Here is a 17,043-nt window from a genome sequence, read left to right as displayed (position 1 = left end):
TAAAATATTCTTCACACTTGTTTTTGTGTTTTTTGATTGTGTTTTGACACACAATATATTTGTAAAATTAGTAACTGATTTAGTAATATGTTTAAAATAAAACCCCCTGGTTTCCTAAAGCAGGCTACAACTATCAAGAATACAATTTGCAATTGTTAACATTCCTATTTCCAATTTAACTATTTAGGAATGAATTAATTTGATTTACTTAGACAACTGATCACAAATTTTACCAAATTTTTTTTAAAATCCCAAGATTTGATCCCACAAGACTTACAAAACAGCACAGCCCCAATGCTCATTTGCTGTGGCAAAAACGTTTGAGACGCCCTGCATTCATTTCTCTGCAAAGGGTGGAGTGGAGAGTGGAATTCACAATTTCCTCCTTTGCAAAAAAACTAAACCAAAACAAAAAAAAAAAAAAAAAAACCCAAACCAACCCAAAAAAAAGCCCCATAACAACAAAACCACCAAAACAACCCCCTCAAACCCACCCCCACCAAAAAAACAAAACCCAAACAAAAAACAACCAAAAAACCAGACACTTATCCCAGCCCTCACAATGTGCTCCCAAGTATTCAGCAGTGCAACGTCCTCATTCTCCTGCAGTGATACTGCTCCACTGTACACATTACCATATTGCTGGCTCTTGGAAAGGACAGGTGGGATGACAGTTGTGGAGTCAGAGGATTTACCTTAGAGATGGGCTAACATCATTTTAGTCCCTGCTCAAAAGACAGAAAATAACCCTGTCCTCTATGGTAGCTTTAATATTTTACACTCTTTTTTTTTTAACCTCTACCAAGTCTAGGGCAGTATCAATGCTCCACGGAGACAAGGGAAGTAGGAATATAAATGGAGTGATATTACTTTTACATTTAACAACCTGGACAACTCAAATGCAAAGTACTTCAGCTCAGACATTCAAACCAGAAAGCATGCCAGTTAATGGTGAGAATTTTAAAAAGGTACAACAGACAATTAGACACTTGAGGATCAAAGCAGTTTCCCTTCTCAGATCTGTGAATCATCTGGCTACTAATATAACTAGAAAAACATTCAAAATTAGAGGAGTGACTGAGTAAATAAGATCTTTTATTCCCTAGCAGAATCAGTTGGATCAAAAGGACTAAGAAGAGGTTTTGAGATGTACAGTGCATACACTGTACATCTGAATCTCAGAGAAGGAAAAAGAAAATCTGCAAACATCTTTGAACAGGATCTGTTCTGTTCTCTTTAAAATAAACCGAAAAGTTACATTAGTCATTACATTCACAGTGAATGAGTCATCATAATCCAAAAGAACTTCAGGCATTCACATATAATTATTTTAGGAGTAGATTTCTACAAACAAAGTTCAAAGCAAAAATGCAGTAAAGTATATGTATCAGAGCTTCAAATGACGCTGCCTTTCAAGAAAGCATGGGTTTCTTTTCAGAAAGTTTGTGTACCATACCTTTTTTCAAAGGTGAACTTGTTATTTCATTTACCCAATCCTGAATGATATACTTCTCCCTTTATTCTGTGTTAGGTACACCTGGTTTATTCCTAGAATTGTACTAGCATAGCCAGAAGTCCACAAAAGAATTCTGCTCTTCAGAGTCATACAGGAATTCTGATATAAGCCCCTGTGAAAGTATGCAACCACTAGCAAAACAAATTTTTGGTTTGCAAAATCTGCTCTACTTATGGCTTGAGATTTTCTTACACCTGCACAACTCCAGGTTTGCATGCATTGTTGATTAGTATTGGAAAACTTAAGTGGTATGTCTATACTTTATTCACAAACAAAATGAACGGTCTTGTACAGGGAGAACTACTACTTATTTATTTACTACTATGACATAACAAAAAGTGAAAAGGAAAAAAGCTAAGGAAGGATGTATCCCTAAGGTTAAGCAAAAAATTAAGGCCAGAAAATATTCAGGTCTTTCACTGATAATTCTAACTACAAGAATTCACTTTGAGTCAAATAAATGTTGTACAGGAGACATATATACCTTCCTTTTCTGGTTTTTGCAAAACTTTGAGAAAACAGTAACACATTTATGCAGCTACAAAGTTTTATCTTTTACATCCTGATGACTTTAGAATATTCAGAACTGAAAGCAAACTTGTATGTGACCCGTAAGAGGCAAACTGCTCCCAAGCACTAGCAAACCACATCACAGTGGCTTCATGACTTTGAAACCTTATAATAAAAGTACTTGCACTCTTCCTACTCCTGCCAAATCCAAATTTTACTCTTAAATCTATGTGGCAAAAACTAAAACTAAACTTCATAGGGTTAGCCTTCCCATATTCCTTCTGCAGGAACTGGAAGAGGACCTTCAGGTGGTAAATGAGGGCACATAAAGTTAGGCTTTCACTGGAAATTACCCCCTAAAAAGAAGGTGGTGGACAACCGGGGAAGAAGAAACTTGAGCTTCCCTAGGCTAAAATTAACTTCTGTCAATATTGCTCTTCAGTCACATCTTTGGCAGCTTCAGCACTCTAACTGGTACAAGACACATGTTTTACATACATTAAATATTTCTCAAGTTATCCATCTCCTTGAAAGCATTTCCTCTGGCAAAGACACAGCTTATTATGTAGGATTTCTTTCAAGAAAACCTGCAAAAGGTATTATCTATGCCACAAAAAAAAAATCCATCTCAGCATACTTAAACTCATATTAACTGCAAACACAATTTTCTGCCACTTCCAGCTAGATACCCAGAATTTTACATTCTCACTAGGACCATTAATTACTTAAAATGTTATTATGAGATTTCAAGCTCAGCTGTGAAACCACAGGTAAAAACAACTCTATAGCGGAGGCAAGCTGCCGCTGATATTTCCAAGGACGGCTGACTGATCAGCTATTGAGAACTGGCCACACCGGTTTCCATATTTTGCAATAGTCCCTTTTGATGATTAGAGTAACTAAATGAATAATCTATTGCTGTGACTCAGCATTTTACATTATATTTCCTTTCTTTAGGTAAGCTTTTCTTTCCTGCAGAAGCTTCAGGGCTTAACCATACAACTACAGGTGCCTTGAATTCTTGAATTTCCTGAAACATTAATTAAGTCCTTGAACTTCTTTTTCTTCATATGCTGCTCATTGGTAGTTGTGTTCTCTTTCTCCCAGCTTCAACTATGCTTTTATGCCTCCCTGGAGCAGAAAAATATACACATTATATAGACGCGGTGGGAGGATATTTTAACCACAAGACTTTTATCTATGTCAGGTTTCTTATTTGTGCGAGAATATAGCTTCTTCCCCAGAGAATAGCAACTAGGGCTGGAGCCATGTTATGTGACACCAGGAAAGCAGCACTTCGTTGCTCAACAGGGAAGGAAAAAAAAAAAGTATTGCTTTCATCAGTCAACTCCTCTACATCGCAAAGACTTGCAAAAGGGAAGAGCAGCACTGAAGAAGGCATCAGTAGAGAGACTTCAGCTTATGCATTACTGATCAAAGGCTGAAATTAATTATAAAGACAAGGGTTGTCACTGAAATGAGCTGGGTCAGAGAAAAATCAAGAACATTGGGGTTTTTGCCTCTTTGGTGAAAAATGGCTACATTTTGTGGTATACCTGCCCTTTGTTCACCACTGGAAAACACTTTCATTTCAATATGATGAAAGATTCTGCTCCTTTGGACACTTATAATTGTAATCTCAGCTTCTGCTGCTAGAACTGAATAACTTAATTGGCACATCAATCCTTGATTTACACTATTTTTAATATCTTTTAGGCAGCACAGGCTCTTGGTTTTTGCTTGAAAAGTATCAAGTCTCTTTAGAGACTTTTTGTGAATAAAGGAAAGGAACTAAGTGTCACTAAATGCAAAGATGAAAGCAGAGTAAGGCAAAACTGGCCCACTGCATTTAACTGAAACAAAGCAAATGGAATGTTTAATGACATGCAAGCCAACATTCAGCAAGAAACTGTGGGTACATTATTACTGTTCTCTCAATCAACTCTGAGATGCTGTTAAAAAAAAACAAACAGAAAAAAGTTGCTTGATTAAACAGAGACCATAATCATAATCTTAGGAATTCTGAAAACTGTTCTCAAGTTTCCTGTATGCCAAAGCAAACAGTAAACATCAGGACCAGACTTAGACCCTCAAAAAGTCTGTAAGCAGAAAGAAAGGGCTATAGTGTGATGGTAACCAAGACAAAACTTTCTGCTCAAACAGAGCTTGGAATGCAGAGCACAGTGTAACTGTACTCCTGAAACTTCAGAATAACTAAGTCTACATGCTCACATTTTGTGACAGATGCACAAAAATTAACTGAACATGAAACAGTAACACTGCACCAGAAATTATGCTGCAGTCCACAAACTGTCCTGAACTAAGTCGCTCCGGTTCTAAGAACAGAGATTAGAACTGTGAGCCTTTATCTCCACAAACGTGCAGAATGAAACACTCTCATTATCATTACAGGGGTGTAGCATTTCCAATAACACTACCTTTTTATCAGATGGGAAAGAAGCAGCATCACGTTTCTGTACGACCATGGGCAACAGCTTTAACAGAGGGATTATTTTTGTAGCAAACCAGAAATTCCAAACCAGGTAAAAAAAACCTAAAACATTCAGTTTACTGCTTGAAGCACTACAGGAGGAAAACAGATCTCATGATCTAAGTGCAAACTGATTTCCATTTTACAGATCTGAATAAGCAGTATGGACTACTATCTGACAAGTCACATGGGAAACAACTTAGTAACTATGACTATGACCCCCAAGAACTATTTTACGGCTTAGCTATGCCAAGATCTCCAGTATTGAATATTATCCAAGAAAGCAGCATGCTGCAGGTGGGCAATCCTTGCCTTGGGATGACTAGCAAGCACACAAAGAAAAAGATAACCCTCAATAGTGCAAGCTATTCTTAGACAAAAATACCTGATTTAGAAGTTACAGGTACTTTTTGTCGTTCAGTGAGAAGACCATGAAACCAGTATGAAGGCCACCAAACATGCTAGCACAGCGCTCTATACCTACACCTACAGGTGCCACTGAAATTTATCTGAAAGCTTAACATTAAGACATAACAGTCAAAATACTATCTTACCTTCTTCTTAGAACCTTGTCAAAATATCTTTCCTACCAAATTCTACTGAGACTTTTCTCCTACCATATTTTTAAGCAAATCCAGATGGTGCATCAAGATTAACACTTATTTTTCCTTCAAGCATATCCAGGTGGAATTCCAAAATCAACTCTCTACTGGTCAAATACAGACCTAAAGAAGAACTAAGCTTAAAAAGATACCACTTCTAGAATTATATTATACTATACAGTGCTACAGTACTATATGTAGCACTGTCACTCCAAATGGGAATTTAATATATGTTGAGTCAGAGTGATAAACATACCAACATTTAATATTCCAATTTTGCTCAAGCAGTTTTTTTGTTTTTAATGAAAACCATATAAAGGCTGATCAGGAAGAAATCACAAACACAATCTCCAAGTAAGAAAATAAATACGCAAGACATGGTCCAAAAAGACATCATTACTTTACTTTGGGCTATGGAGGGACCAATCTTAACTGAAGAATAAACAGCCAGATGTAACATTATACTTACCCATAAGTATTTCTGAAAACGCCCATCTTAACATGTAAGATTTCTTTTTTTTGAAAAAAAATTCAAATATTGAGATTTTAGCAGTAATTGGTGTCAAGCTGGGCTAGTAACTGTTTTAACACAGAAGTCAGAACTCATGTAGGCAAGCTAATATTTACATTTCTGGTTTCTACTAAACTTCCTTGCACTGCCCAAGGCAGACATGCACTATTAGCATTTCATATCCACTGGAATGGTAAAAAGCAGTCTGTTAGCCAATTCTCACAGAAAAAAAAAAATCCTAAAAACCATTTACAGTCACATTTATAATACAAACGTTCAGAAACTGTCTAGCAGTTACAGTTTTTTAGTTGGTATCCTTTGTGCAAAGGACTTGAAACATATATGCTACTATGGCTGGTTAGCAGTCTGGTTAATCACTTAAGTCTGGTCATGACTGCTTTTCAAAAAAAAAAAAATAAATAAAAAAAAAATTCTTACATTTTCCACACAGATATGAAGTAATTTGCATTCCACCATTATTTTTCCCACAGGAACAAAACATTTACTGCCTTAACTCCTAACATGCCACCTCAAAAAGAGTGATGCAAAAACTTTCACTAACTTTGTGTTTGGTCCACACAAAGAAACAGTCAACAAAACTAACAGCAAATAACTCTCTTTTTATTAACATGCCTATGTGCATGCTCAAACTTACTTAAACTTTAAACTAGTACGAAGTTTAAAAACTTCATAGTAAGCCAAGAAAATACTAGAGAAGTCACACTAACACAACTTACAGAAAAAAAAAAAAAAAAAAGTCAAATGAAATGTCCTGCTTGTTGTTTTCCTACCCTCATGCAGATATAAAAGATTAGGCACAGGCATTGTTCGACAGCAGCAGAATAGTCTATGCCTGCAAAGTGTTTGATCTTAACAAGAGAAGTGGACTTAACAGCATTAAAAAGATTGGTACAGAAAGGACATTAAGTTTGGATTTAATATAATGTTCAGTTTTTGCATTCCTTCTGAGACTGCAGAATCAACAACTGAGTTGTGCTCCAAGTGTTTCAAGGACTGGCATTAACATCACAGTGAATCAGTTTACATGAGATTTAAAACTTCTGTAGATATTTTTTCACTATTTGAGACACAAAGCCCTAGCATTTCACCAGATCTTTCCGTTCCATAGGCTGTGCAGCAAAGACACACAAGATACCCTCAGATGACAGTACAGACTGATTAGAAGTTATACAATTTTCCTTGTTCTCACATCTTCAGTACTTTAAGTTTCTCACTGATACGACCAGCTTCCAAAATAGCAGCATGACTTGGTCAGGACGACCCCCGTTACCCTAACACACTTCCAACAGCCGGTGACGCTCTCCAGCTCGGTACAGACCCCCGCAAGGGTTAAACCCGCTGACGCCAGAGCTTAGGGGAGGAGCCGGGCCATGGAAAGGGAGAGGAAAATGGAGAGATATAGTAGGGAGCTGCCCTGGGACTCACCTGCAGCGCCTGCCACCTGCGCCGCTGGAGAGCCCCGCGCTGCCGTGGGGCGGCCGCGCCCGACGGGAGCAGGGAAAGTAACAATTATCATGGTAATAATTATAATGAAAAAGTCCAGAAAGCGCCTCCGCCCCCACCGGCCACGCAGAGCGGGTTAAAGACGAGACCCGACGCAGAAGCTCTGCCGGGGCAGGTCAGGGCAGGAGCCCTTCCCAGGGACCCAGCAAGCGCCGGAGAACAACCCGAACCTCCCTGCCTATCCGGCGAGGAGCGGAGTTCGCTCCGGACGCGTTAGAGGGGAAAGAAGGGGCCGTGTAGTCGGGGGTCGGAGAGGGGCTCCCCCGCCAAGCGCCGCGCCCCGAGGCGGGAGCGGGTGCCGGACCCGACAGCTCGCCCGCCTCCCCCCGCTCCCGTCTGTCAGGCCGCCTCCTCTGCTCTGTCCTGCCCTGCTCTGCCCTGATCTGCTCTGCTCCCCTCCCTGCCGCCCTCCCTGCCGCGGCCGCTCACCTGCCGCCGGCCCCTGCCCCTGGAGCGCGCCGCCCCCGCCCCGCCGCTTCGCCCCGCGCCCGCCGCCGCCTCAGGAGCCGCCGCACCCGTCACCGCTCCTGTTTGTTGAGGAAGCGGCCACCATGTTACATTCTCCCCCTCCAACGCCTACAGGCGGGTCCAGGGCCCGCCCCGAAAGGAGGCGGCGGCGGCGGGGCCCGGAGCGGCGGGGCCCGGAGCGGCGCGGCGGCGGCCAGGGGGCGCCGGCGGGAGCGGCCGCGGGCCGGGGCTCGGGCACCTGCGGCGGGCTCTCCGAGGAGCCGGCCCCTGCCCCCCTCCGGCAGCCGGGCCGGCCTGCCGGGCTGCCCTTGCCCCCGCTGCGGCTTCCGTGAGGTAAAAAGTAGTAAGAAAGGAAACTTGGCGAATCACAGAATATTCTGAGTTGGAAGAAACCCACGAGGATCATCGAAGTTCAGTTCTTAGTCCCATACAGGACAGCCCCAAGAACCAGAGGGCATTGTCCAGACAGCTTCTTGAGCTCCGTCGGGCTCAGTGCAGACTTCGGGAACCTGTTCCGGTGCCCAACCACTCTCGGGGTGATGAACCTTTTCTTAATGTCCAACCTAACATCCTTTGATGCAGTATCCTGTCATTCCCTCGGGTCCTGTCACTGTTCAGCAGAGAGGAGATCAGTGCTTGCCCCTCCACTTCCTCTCATCAGGAGCCTGTAGACTCTGGTGAGGTCTGTCCTCAGTCTCCTCCAGGCTGAGCAGACCAAGTGACCTCAGCTTAACCTTGTATGGCTATGATCATTTCAGCTACCTACCCCGATGAGGCTATGCACTTCAAAGGTGACTCTCATCAACCAAATAGTGCTTGTCACATTTTCTGAAAGATATAAAAGTGTAGTGGTATAGACAAGGTCAGAGGAGTTTACCTTGGGTGAAAGGAAGATGGTAGAATTTTTCTGCATTTTAATGAAGTTTTTGGTGTTTGCAGCATCCTTCTGGACAAGTTATTCAGCTGTGAGAGGAGTAAGTCCACAGTGGCTGCAGAGTAAGCTGCAGTGGCTGAAGAACTGACTGAAGGGCCAAGCTCAAAGGGTAGCAGTCAATGTGGCTGCATCTGGCAGGCAGCGGCTCACTGGTGGTGTTTCTCAGGGCCAGTCCTGTCTGACATTTTTTTCTGTGATCAGGAGGCAGGAGTTGAAAGCACATTTAGTGTGTTTCCTGATGATACTAAATTGGGGGGTTGCTGTTGACTCTTTTGGAGAACTCTTTGGATGCAGAGAAATCTGGATATGTCACAGTGTTGGAAAATAATCATTGTCATGCTGTCTAACAATACAAATACCAGATTCAGCACCTGGGCTGGAGGAACAGTGGACACACGTACAGACTGGGGGAGGAGTGTGTCTAGAGCAGCCCTGCAGAAAGGGATCTGGGGGTGCTGGTCTGCAGCAGCTCAGGGTGAATCAGCAGTGTGTGCCCGGGCAGCCAGGAGGGCAAACCCCATCCCGGGCTGCATCAGACACAGCATCACCAGCTGTGACTGGGATCATCCTGCTGGATTCAGCCCTGCTGCGGCCTCACCCTGAGTCCTGTGTGCAGTGCTGGGCCCCACAGCCTGACAAGGGTGGGAAGGTCCCCCAATGTGTCCAGAGGACAGGAAAAAACGCTGGTGCAAGGGCTGGAAGGAACATGCTGTGAGGAGCAGCTGAAGACTCTGGGTTTGTCTGTCTGGAGGAAAGGAGGCTGAGGGGTGACCTTATTGCCCTGAACAGCTTCCTGAGGAGGGCATGTGGAGAGGGAGGTGCTGATTTCTTCTCTGTGGGATGCAGCAACAGGATGTATGGGAATGACTCAAAGCAGAACTAGGGAAGGTTTAGACTGAACATTGGGAAGCATTTCTTTTCAAAGAGGGTGGTCAAACACTGGAACTGACTCCTTAAAGAAGTGGTCAATGCCCTAAGTCTGTCAATGTTTAAGAGGGTTTTGGATGGTGCCAATAAAGGACTTTGGCTTTTAGTCAGCCTGGGAGTAGTCAGGCAGTTAGACTAAATGATTGTGCTATGTCCCTTCCAAGAGGAACTATATTACAGTATATATACTATTATATATATATATATATATATATATATATATACACACACACACTATATTATATATATATACACTATATTATATATAATACAGTGTGTGTATATATATAATATCTATAGTACTCTATTTGGTTCTACCCTAAATATATAGTATATCTATATATACCAGATATATATATACACCCTAAATATACGGTATATCTATAGTACTCTATTTGGTTCTACCCTAAGGTGTCTTCCTTTCTGGCTACAGATTTCTGCCACCTCTCAGCAACTCTAACATACAACAGATGTTCTAGTACTCTAGTTTTATTCAATAAAATTACTAGGAAGCTCAAGGGGTGTTTTCATGTGTTCATTTTTGTTTTTTTTTTCTGAATTCTTGATTGAATAAAATACCCTAAAAAGTCACTCAGAGTACTCAGGTCAATTAGAGCAGTAGATCTGCCATAAAAAATGAGATGACCATCCTTTTGGTAACACTTAGTTATGGTATTGCTTGTGCCATCCTTAAATTCCACCTACCCAAAGGAAAGAATGAGGCTGAAAGAAAAACAGATAATTTATGATTTTTTGAATCTGTTTCACCCAGAGAGGTAAGCTCTGATCATTGCATCTAAAGAAATAGTTGGGTTGGGTTTTTTTCCCTTGAATACCATGAGCTTCTGGATCCATTCTGCCTTTTTTGTCTTTTAACCAAAGTGGATAATCTAAGCATCAATGGTTTTTTTTCAAAAGTAATCCTCTAAATCATGCATATGTAAGGCAGCTGATCCTTTAAACTCATTGGAGCAAATAATTAGTTTATTTTGAGTCCTTGGCAATAAAAATACCTTCCCTTTTCAGATTTCTGACAGAAAAATTGAACATTTCTTCATAACTGCTGGAAGATTTCATCCCTTAATCCTGTAGTTGCCTCCAGTCATATGAATTATGGAAATTACATCAGTGAACACTTCATCTTCTCTGGCTGGAATTGACAGATGGGAGTAGGAGTTGCGTATATAAAGGGGGTAGTGAAAATGAACAAAGTGATGGTTGCCTGCTGCCCCAGGGAGTTCTGCTGATTGCAATCTGTTAAAAATTGTATGAGGTAATGCTATCACTGTAATATGTGGAAGATCTGATCACTGTTTACTTTTGAACAGTTATAGCTGTGTTCTTCAATTCCATGTAAGACAGAAAACTCTGAATCCAAGTTTTTCTTCTTATTGTGCAGCTGGTTATGGTTTCACAATTTATTTGCTCAGACTGTATGGTATGGGTGGGAGCTGAAGATTCACAGGCTCTGGCTTCAGTAATTTAATCAGTGACATACAGAGATGGGAAAAACATAAAATCATTGCCATATATAGCTTCAGCTTAAAACATATATCCTGTAATTGGCAACTGTATTTCAGTAAACCTCTCTGTTGGAAAACCACCATATTGCCTGAAAGTGTCAGGATTTCAATCCAGTATTATAAATTTTTTGCTAGTTGTCACTATGTTATGAGACCAAAACCCAAGCTAGGCAATCCTTGCTGGAAAGGTCTTAATGAATACCAGCAGGGAAGGATCAGGATCCCTTTCTTTATATTGATTATTTTAAAACCAATAATATATGCTGCTTAAAATACTGGCCAGAAGTCAAGAATACTTTGAAATTATTAATTTTTAAAAGTCTGGTTATCTTGATCTTTTCTGCACAAATTGTGGCAGGACTTTTTTGAGATATTTATCTTCCAAAGGCTTTCTCAGTATATTTTTCTAAAAAATATCACATTCCTTCTCCTTGTAAAAGCTTTGGGTTAGAGTCCAGCTTAGAAGGCAATGAGTCTTAGAATTGTTTTCAAAATGCTTACGATTCCCTGAAGTATTATTTCTTACCTAAGTCCTCAGTAGTTGGAAAAAAAAAGTTATTTCTGCTAAAGAGCTTTATTGAACATGATACCTCTTGGTTTTGACTTCCTGTAGAAAATGGCAGTTTCAGAAGCACAAGATTATTGCAATGTCTGTTTTTTGTTAGGACTTGCTTCTGTCTTTTTGCTGTTAGATTTGGCCCTGGATTTTTTTAGCAGGTTCCTGGGTTAGTAGTCATGCAGCAGTCGCTTCTCTGTACTCACAGAAAATTCTGTATGCTGTTGCATGTTGAACCTGACCAATTAGCCCATGTGTGTACAAAAGACAGCAATTTTCTTAAGTACAGTCAGATTTGTGATTTATGTGATTTTTGATCCACCTGTAATTGCTGAGATAATAGATCCTATCCTAATAGGAATGTCTCTGAACATAAATTCTGTTTTAAAGTTCAGGTCAGATTATGCTGACTCAGTTTGTCCCTCACTTACCTAACCTTACCTCTTAACTGTAGGTTCTTAAGTCTTAATGGCTGGTTTTATTAACATAAACTGATTTTTTATTTATTTTTCCAAGAAAACTCACTTCTTGGAAATGAGAAAACTCTTTTTCTTGAGCAAAAAGTTGCTCAGTTTATCAAAAGATCTGTGTTGACTTGATTGAAATAAATTGATATCTTGACAGAAACTAAAGAGAACCTTTTAATTTAGAGAGAAGAAACAAAAAAATAATGTCTGGAATATAATGCCGTACAAATTGCATCTGGGTTGGGGAAATCCCTGGTATAAATACAATCTTGAAAATGAACAGATGGAGAGCAGGTGGGTGAGTGGCTGGACACGACCCAGAAAATCAAACGTGTCCTGGGCTGCATCCAGAGCAGCGTGGGCAGCAGGGCCAGGGAGAGGATTCTGCCCCTCTATTCTGCTCTGCTGAGACCCCTCCTGAAGTGCTGCATCAGCTCTGGGGTCCCAGCACAGGAAGGACATGGACCTGTTGGAGAGAGTCCAGAGGAGGTATTGAGCACCTCTCCTAAGTGAACAGGCTGAGAGAATTTGGATTGTTCAGCCTGGAGAAGAGAAAGCTTTAGACTGACCTAATTATGGCCTTCCAGTTCCTGAAAGGAATTTAAGAGAAAGATGGAGAGAGACTATTTACAAGAGCCTGTAGTGACAGGACAAGGAGGAACAGCTTCAAACTGAGAGCAGATTTAGATTAGATATTTGGAAGAAATTCTTTACTCTGAAGGTGATGAGGCACTGACACAGGCTTCCCAGCGAAATTGTGGATGCCCTATCCCTAGCAGTGTTTATGGCCAGGCTGGATGGAGCTCTGACCAACCTGTTTTAGTGGAGGGTGTTGCTGCCCAGTGTGTTTGAAAATAGATTTTCTTTAAGGTCGCTTCCAACCCAGTCCTATGATTCTATGAAACACATGTGAAATAAGATGTCATTTCTTACTGTGTATTAATAAGTGATGGAACCCACTGAAAAAAGGTAGATATTTAATTTCTAGATACTTTTTTGGAACAGCATTGTTTGTTTATGCGTAAGGCAATATGAGCTAATAACTTTAATATTAAGGAAGGCAATATTAGCTAATAACTTTTTTTGGCTTTATTATCTATGATTAAATCCAATATTTAGCTCATTTATTTTAAAAAATAGATCCTATCCAATTGGTCTTTATTTGGTCCTCTGAGCACTGACTGGAAATGCATATCACTGAACCAAATTAATTTGTTATTTTATCCACGCTTAACAGAAAGATAAAAGTTAGACCTTGTCCATATTAATACCATGTTCCTTGTTCCTTCTTGAATTTCAGAGATTCTGCTGGAAATGGGCATGATCCTAGAAAGCTGAACACAAGAGAAACAGGACACAAGACAAAAGGAATTGGAGGCAAGTAAACATAATCATTCCATTTCTGTTTTCATTTAAGCATTAGAGAATAGTGTAACAATTCTTACACTGGAGGAGTACAAAATGCTTTCTGGGAAGGGAATAGGGATATGGCTGGGGTCTGTTTTGTGAGGGTCTTTGGCTGAGAACCCAAGTGTCTGGGACCTACATGGCATCAGTTGGCCTCCCTGAGAGCATGTGGAGGTGTTTCTTCCTCAGAGTTGACCACAGGTCTCTTTCTTGACTGTAGCTTTCTCAATACTTTATGCTCTGACTTTACCCCTCCTCTAGCAATTTCTTCCCTGTTAACTCCTGTTCTTTAATCTCAATGACAGCTGTATGTCCTCAGTAATCCCACTCCATGAGGAGACATATGAGGGGGAATACTTATTGTATTAAGCAAGGATATTATACAAGAATCCTTGTCCATATACTAATGAAGACCGGGTTTTCTATGTCTACAGAGACAGATGTCTTCATGCAATCTGAGACCTGTTAACTCAGGTTGTGATTCCACAAAAACTTCAAGCCAATGGAGGAGGCCTAAAAATACAGATTTAGCTCCACAGATGCATTTCCTAGCAAAACAAGGACATCAACAAGAGCACCCCTTTCCCAAGCCACTCTGTCTGCTTAAAGAGCTCTTCGGAAAATAACTTTGAGGATTGGAGACTCATTGTAGTTCTAGTCACAGTGGAAGCAGATAAGTACTGTTTGAGGTGTGGGACAGCAGATAGAGTTGCCTTATCCAGACAGTTCGGGTTTCTATAAAAAAACCTATTTACATTTGGTGTAAGTGAACTTAAAACCTAAGTGGATTTAGTAAAGTCCACTCTTAAGATTTTAATCCTGGAAGCACTTATCTGAGGCCCTATCTCAAGGGGTAAAATAATCATTCAGTATGACTAATGGAGTTTGGTCCCGTGTTCCAGAGCATATGTAAATACAGCAAATGGGTGTGTATGTTTGGTCTGGTTTTTTTCCTTTCACAGTTCCTTTTTCATTTATTAGGTGCTTTACAGGGAAAAGGATGGGAAGTGAGATGGCTGCTTTGTATACAAAAATAGAATATTTGATCCTGTTAGAGAGTCCCAGAGTACAGAAGTGATTCTCTTTCAGGACTCCACAGGTAAAGAGTTTGCTACGTGAATGCTGCCTAGCCCTTTTGATTCCTGAGCTAATGGCATTGCCTTTGAACACAAAAGATTTCAGCATCTCCAGAGGGCTCTCTATTCTTTCTATTCTTTCTATTCTTTCTATCTCCTGATAGAGAAAGCTGGAGAGAATGACCTTGTAACATATTTCTGGCATCAGATGAATGAGAAATGAGGTAGGGTATCTCCCTATGCTATCCTACCCATTGGCTCAGGAGTGACTCAGCCTTTTATCTTTCCGAAGTAAATAAATAGAGCTCTCTGCAGCATACCATGGGTGGTGGTTTCAGTCATGACCTTAGAAGTTTGTGTTCTCTTTGTTCCATATATTTCTCTTCTCTCTTTTCAGAAGAGTAAGTGCTTACTGTAACTTTTTTTTTCCTGAATCTTTGTTACGGTTCTCTACTTCTTTCCTAAGTTTGTGATTTTCCTATTTGATGGCAAAATGTGCAGATATGTTCCAGATTCATGCTGTTCATTTATACTTTTTCAGGAAACAGGAAAATCTAGTAGCCAGAGCATATCACAAAGGCACAAGTAATACACACAGCCCCTGTATTTCTACTTCTTCCCCCAGGATTTTAAACTACCTCTTGTGAATTCCTTAATCTCTCTATGCTAATATTATTATGCTAATAATATTGTATAAATAATATTTTCTGTAGCATTGTGTGATATCAGGATAAAAAGACACCAAAAGTGTTAATTATTGTTATAAGTTTATATTACTATTGAATAACTAAAAAACTTAGTACTCAAACAGAAAAATATTTCTCTGCTACAAAAATGTTTTCAGACTTTTTCATTTAACTGTTCCATAGGTTTATAATTATGGAATATTGCAAAACCCTGTGAGAACTTTTTTTCAATTGGAGACAATTGAGACACATACAAACAAGATTTTCCTCAAATTGTCTGAAAGCAAAGGTTATTTTACAAACAGAACAAGTAAGAATGAATGTATAGTTATCACTGAGTGAAAAACACTTCCATGTTTTTCTGAAACTGTTCCAAAACAGTTTTCTGGTAAATTAGTCAGCCTTAATAATGTGTTGCCCAAGTACAACTCAATATAACTGAGAGCATGGCTTGTTATGCTACGATTTTTGTTATTTTGACTATATTTAAAACAATAGAGTGATTAATACTTGATATAGAGCTTTAAAATCTCCTAACTAGATACAGTTGTATAGCAGCAGAAGCTGTTCCTCTGGTGTTTTACATTACAAGCATATATAAACAGTTTAATGTGTGTATACTAGTATTGATATCCATCACTTTCAGAATAGCTCTGTACTGTGGCATAAAGTCTAAATATGCTTAGTCATACACTAAAATATATACATTTCCAAAATAATAAGCTTTCCTATTGGCAAAACTGTAGAAATAGAAGGCTTTCTTACCCTGTCAATAATGAAAAAAAGGTGATTAGAATTTGGATCACTGGATCAAAGGTGTCTTAATGAGAAATCGGTATTGTGTATTCCACACTTTCATGTATTTCTACTATGAGTTCACTGCGTTTTTCTAAACATGACATTTTGCATAATAGCCAATTTTTAAAGCAATGTTATAATAAAATTTTTTAAATGATAAAAATTTAAAAAAATAAATAAAATATAATATATTTTATTTTAAAATCTAATAAAATTTAGTTGGAGTAGCTGATTTGGGTACAGCAAGATTTCTTCTCAATTCTGAGCAAACTAAGAATTTTTAGTGGCCTATTAAATGTAATTCTGTTAGGACATGTTAATTGACTTTTTAGGGTTTTCTCATTCCTCTTGCCTATTTAATGCTTGTTTTCCTCTCATCTTTGTGGTTGTGGTGGGGTTTTTTATTGTTGTTGTTGTTTGGGGTTTTTTTCCTGTTTTTACATAAATTCCCAAGGAATTTCCATTTCAGCTGTTTTCCAGTCTTTCACAGAATGTTTTTAATTAAGATCAAATCTGCCCATACTTGGTGACTTGGTATCTAGAACCAGAAGCACATACCGTAGGGCTAAAAGGTACATTATTGAAGGTAATCTGTATATCTTAGTAAAGGTATGGATAATTTGGATATTATAAGTCTGAGAACAGAATTATTTTTTGGCAAAAAACAAATCTTCTTTATTTCAAACCTCCTTTAGTAATTTATGGTGCTTTGGGAGAACTTTTTGTAGTTTATTACATATTGCAGTATTCATAGGATTATTCATAGTGGATTACTTGCCATAAGAATCCTTATCGAGCCTTCACATTTTTTTTTATTAATATGTGAAAGAAAGGTGTTTTTAATTATTTCCACTGGAATAAATACAGATTTTTTGCATATCTACTTTTAATAAAAAAACAAAAAACAAACACCAGATCTGCAGCATGTCACTGAATTGGCCTGATGATCTGTGCTGCAGGTTCATACCTAGTGAAAAAAAACCAGATTACACTAATGCAAGATACTACTTGCATTAGGTACCTGCAAGTACCTAATGAATTAGTGCA

At 39.5% G+C, this 17,043-nt stretch overlaps 1 protein-coding gene and 1 long non-coding RNA gene across 2 annotated transcripts in view; one reads left to right on the top strand and one right to left on the bottom strand.

Annotated features, from left to right (window-relative positions):
• The window catches only part of DENND4C (DENN domain containing 4C), a 72,178-nt gene extending 64,565 nt beyond the window's left edge, over positions 1–7,613 (bottom strand). The window contains exon 1 of the mRNA XM_015652431.3: positions 7,584–7,613. The gene's annotated coding sequence lies outside the window, so the exon portion shown is untranslated. The remainder of the gene's footprint in view (positions 1–7,583) is intronic.
• LOC107216013 lies at positions 7,083–13,402 on the top strand. Its single transcript, XR_001525347.3, has 3 exons — positions 7,083–7,168; positions 10,510–10,756; positions 13,330–13,402. It is a non-coding gene; the product is annotated as an uncharacterized LOC107216013 (long non-coding RNA).
• Positions 13,403–17,043: the final 3,641 nt, after the last annotated feature.

The sequence above is a fragment of the Parus major genome, chromosome Z (genome assembly GCF_001522545.3).
Source record: "Parus major isolate Abel chromosome Z, Parus_major1.1, whole genome shotgun sequence".
NCBI lineage: Eukaryota > Metazoa > Chordata > Aves > Passeriformes > Paridae > Parus > Parus major.
The sequence above is the reverse complement of the archived record's forward strand: the minus strand, read 5'-3'. Positions and strand labels throughout refer to the sequence as shown.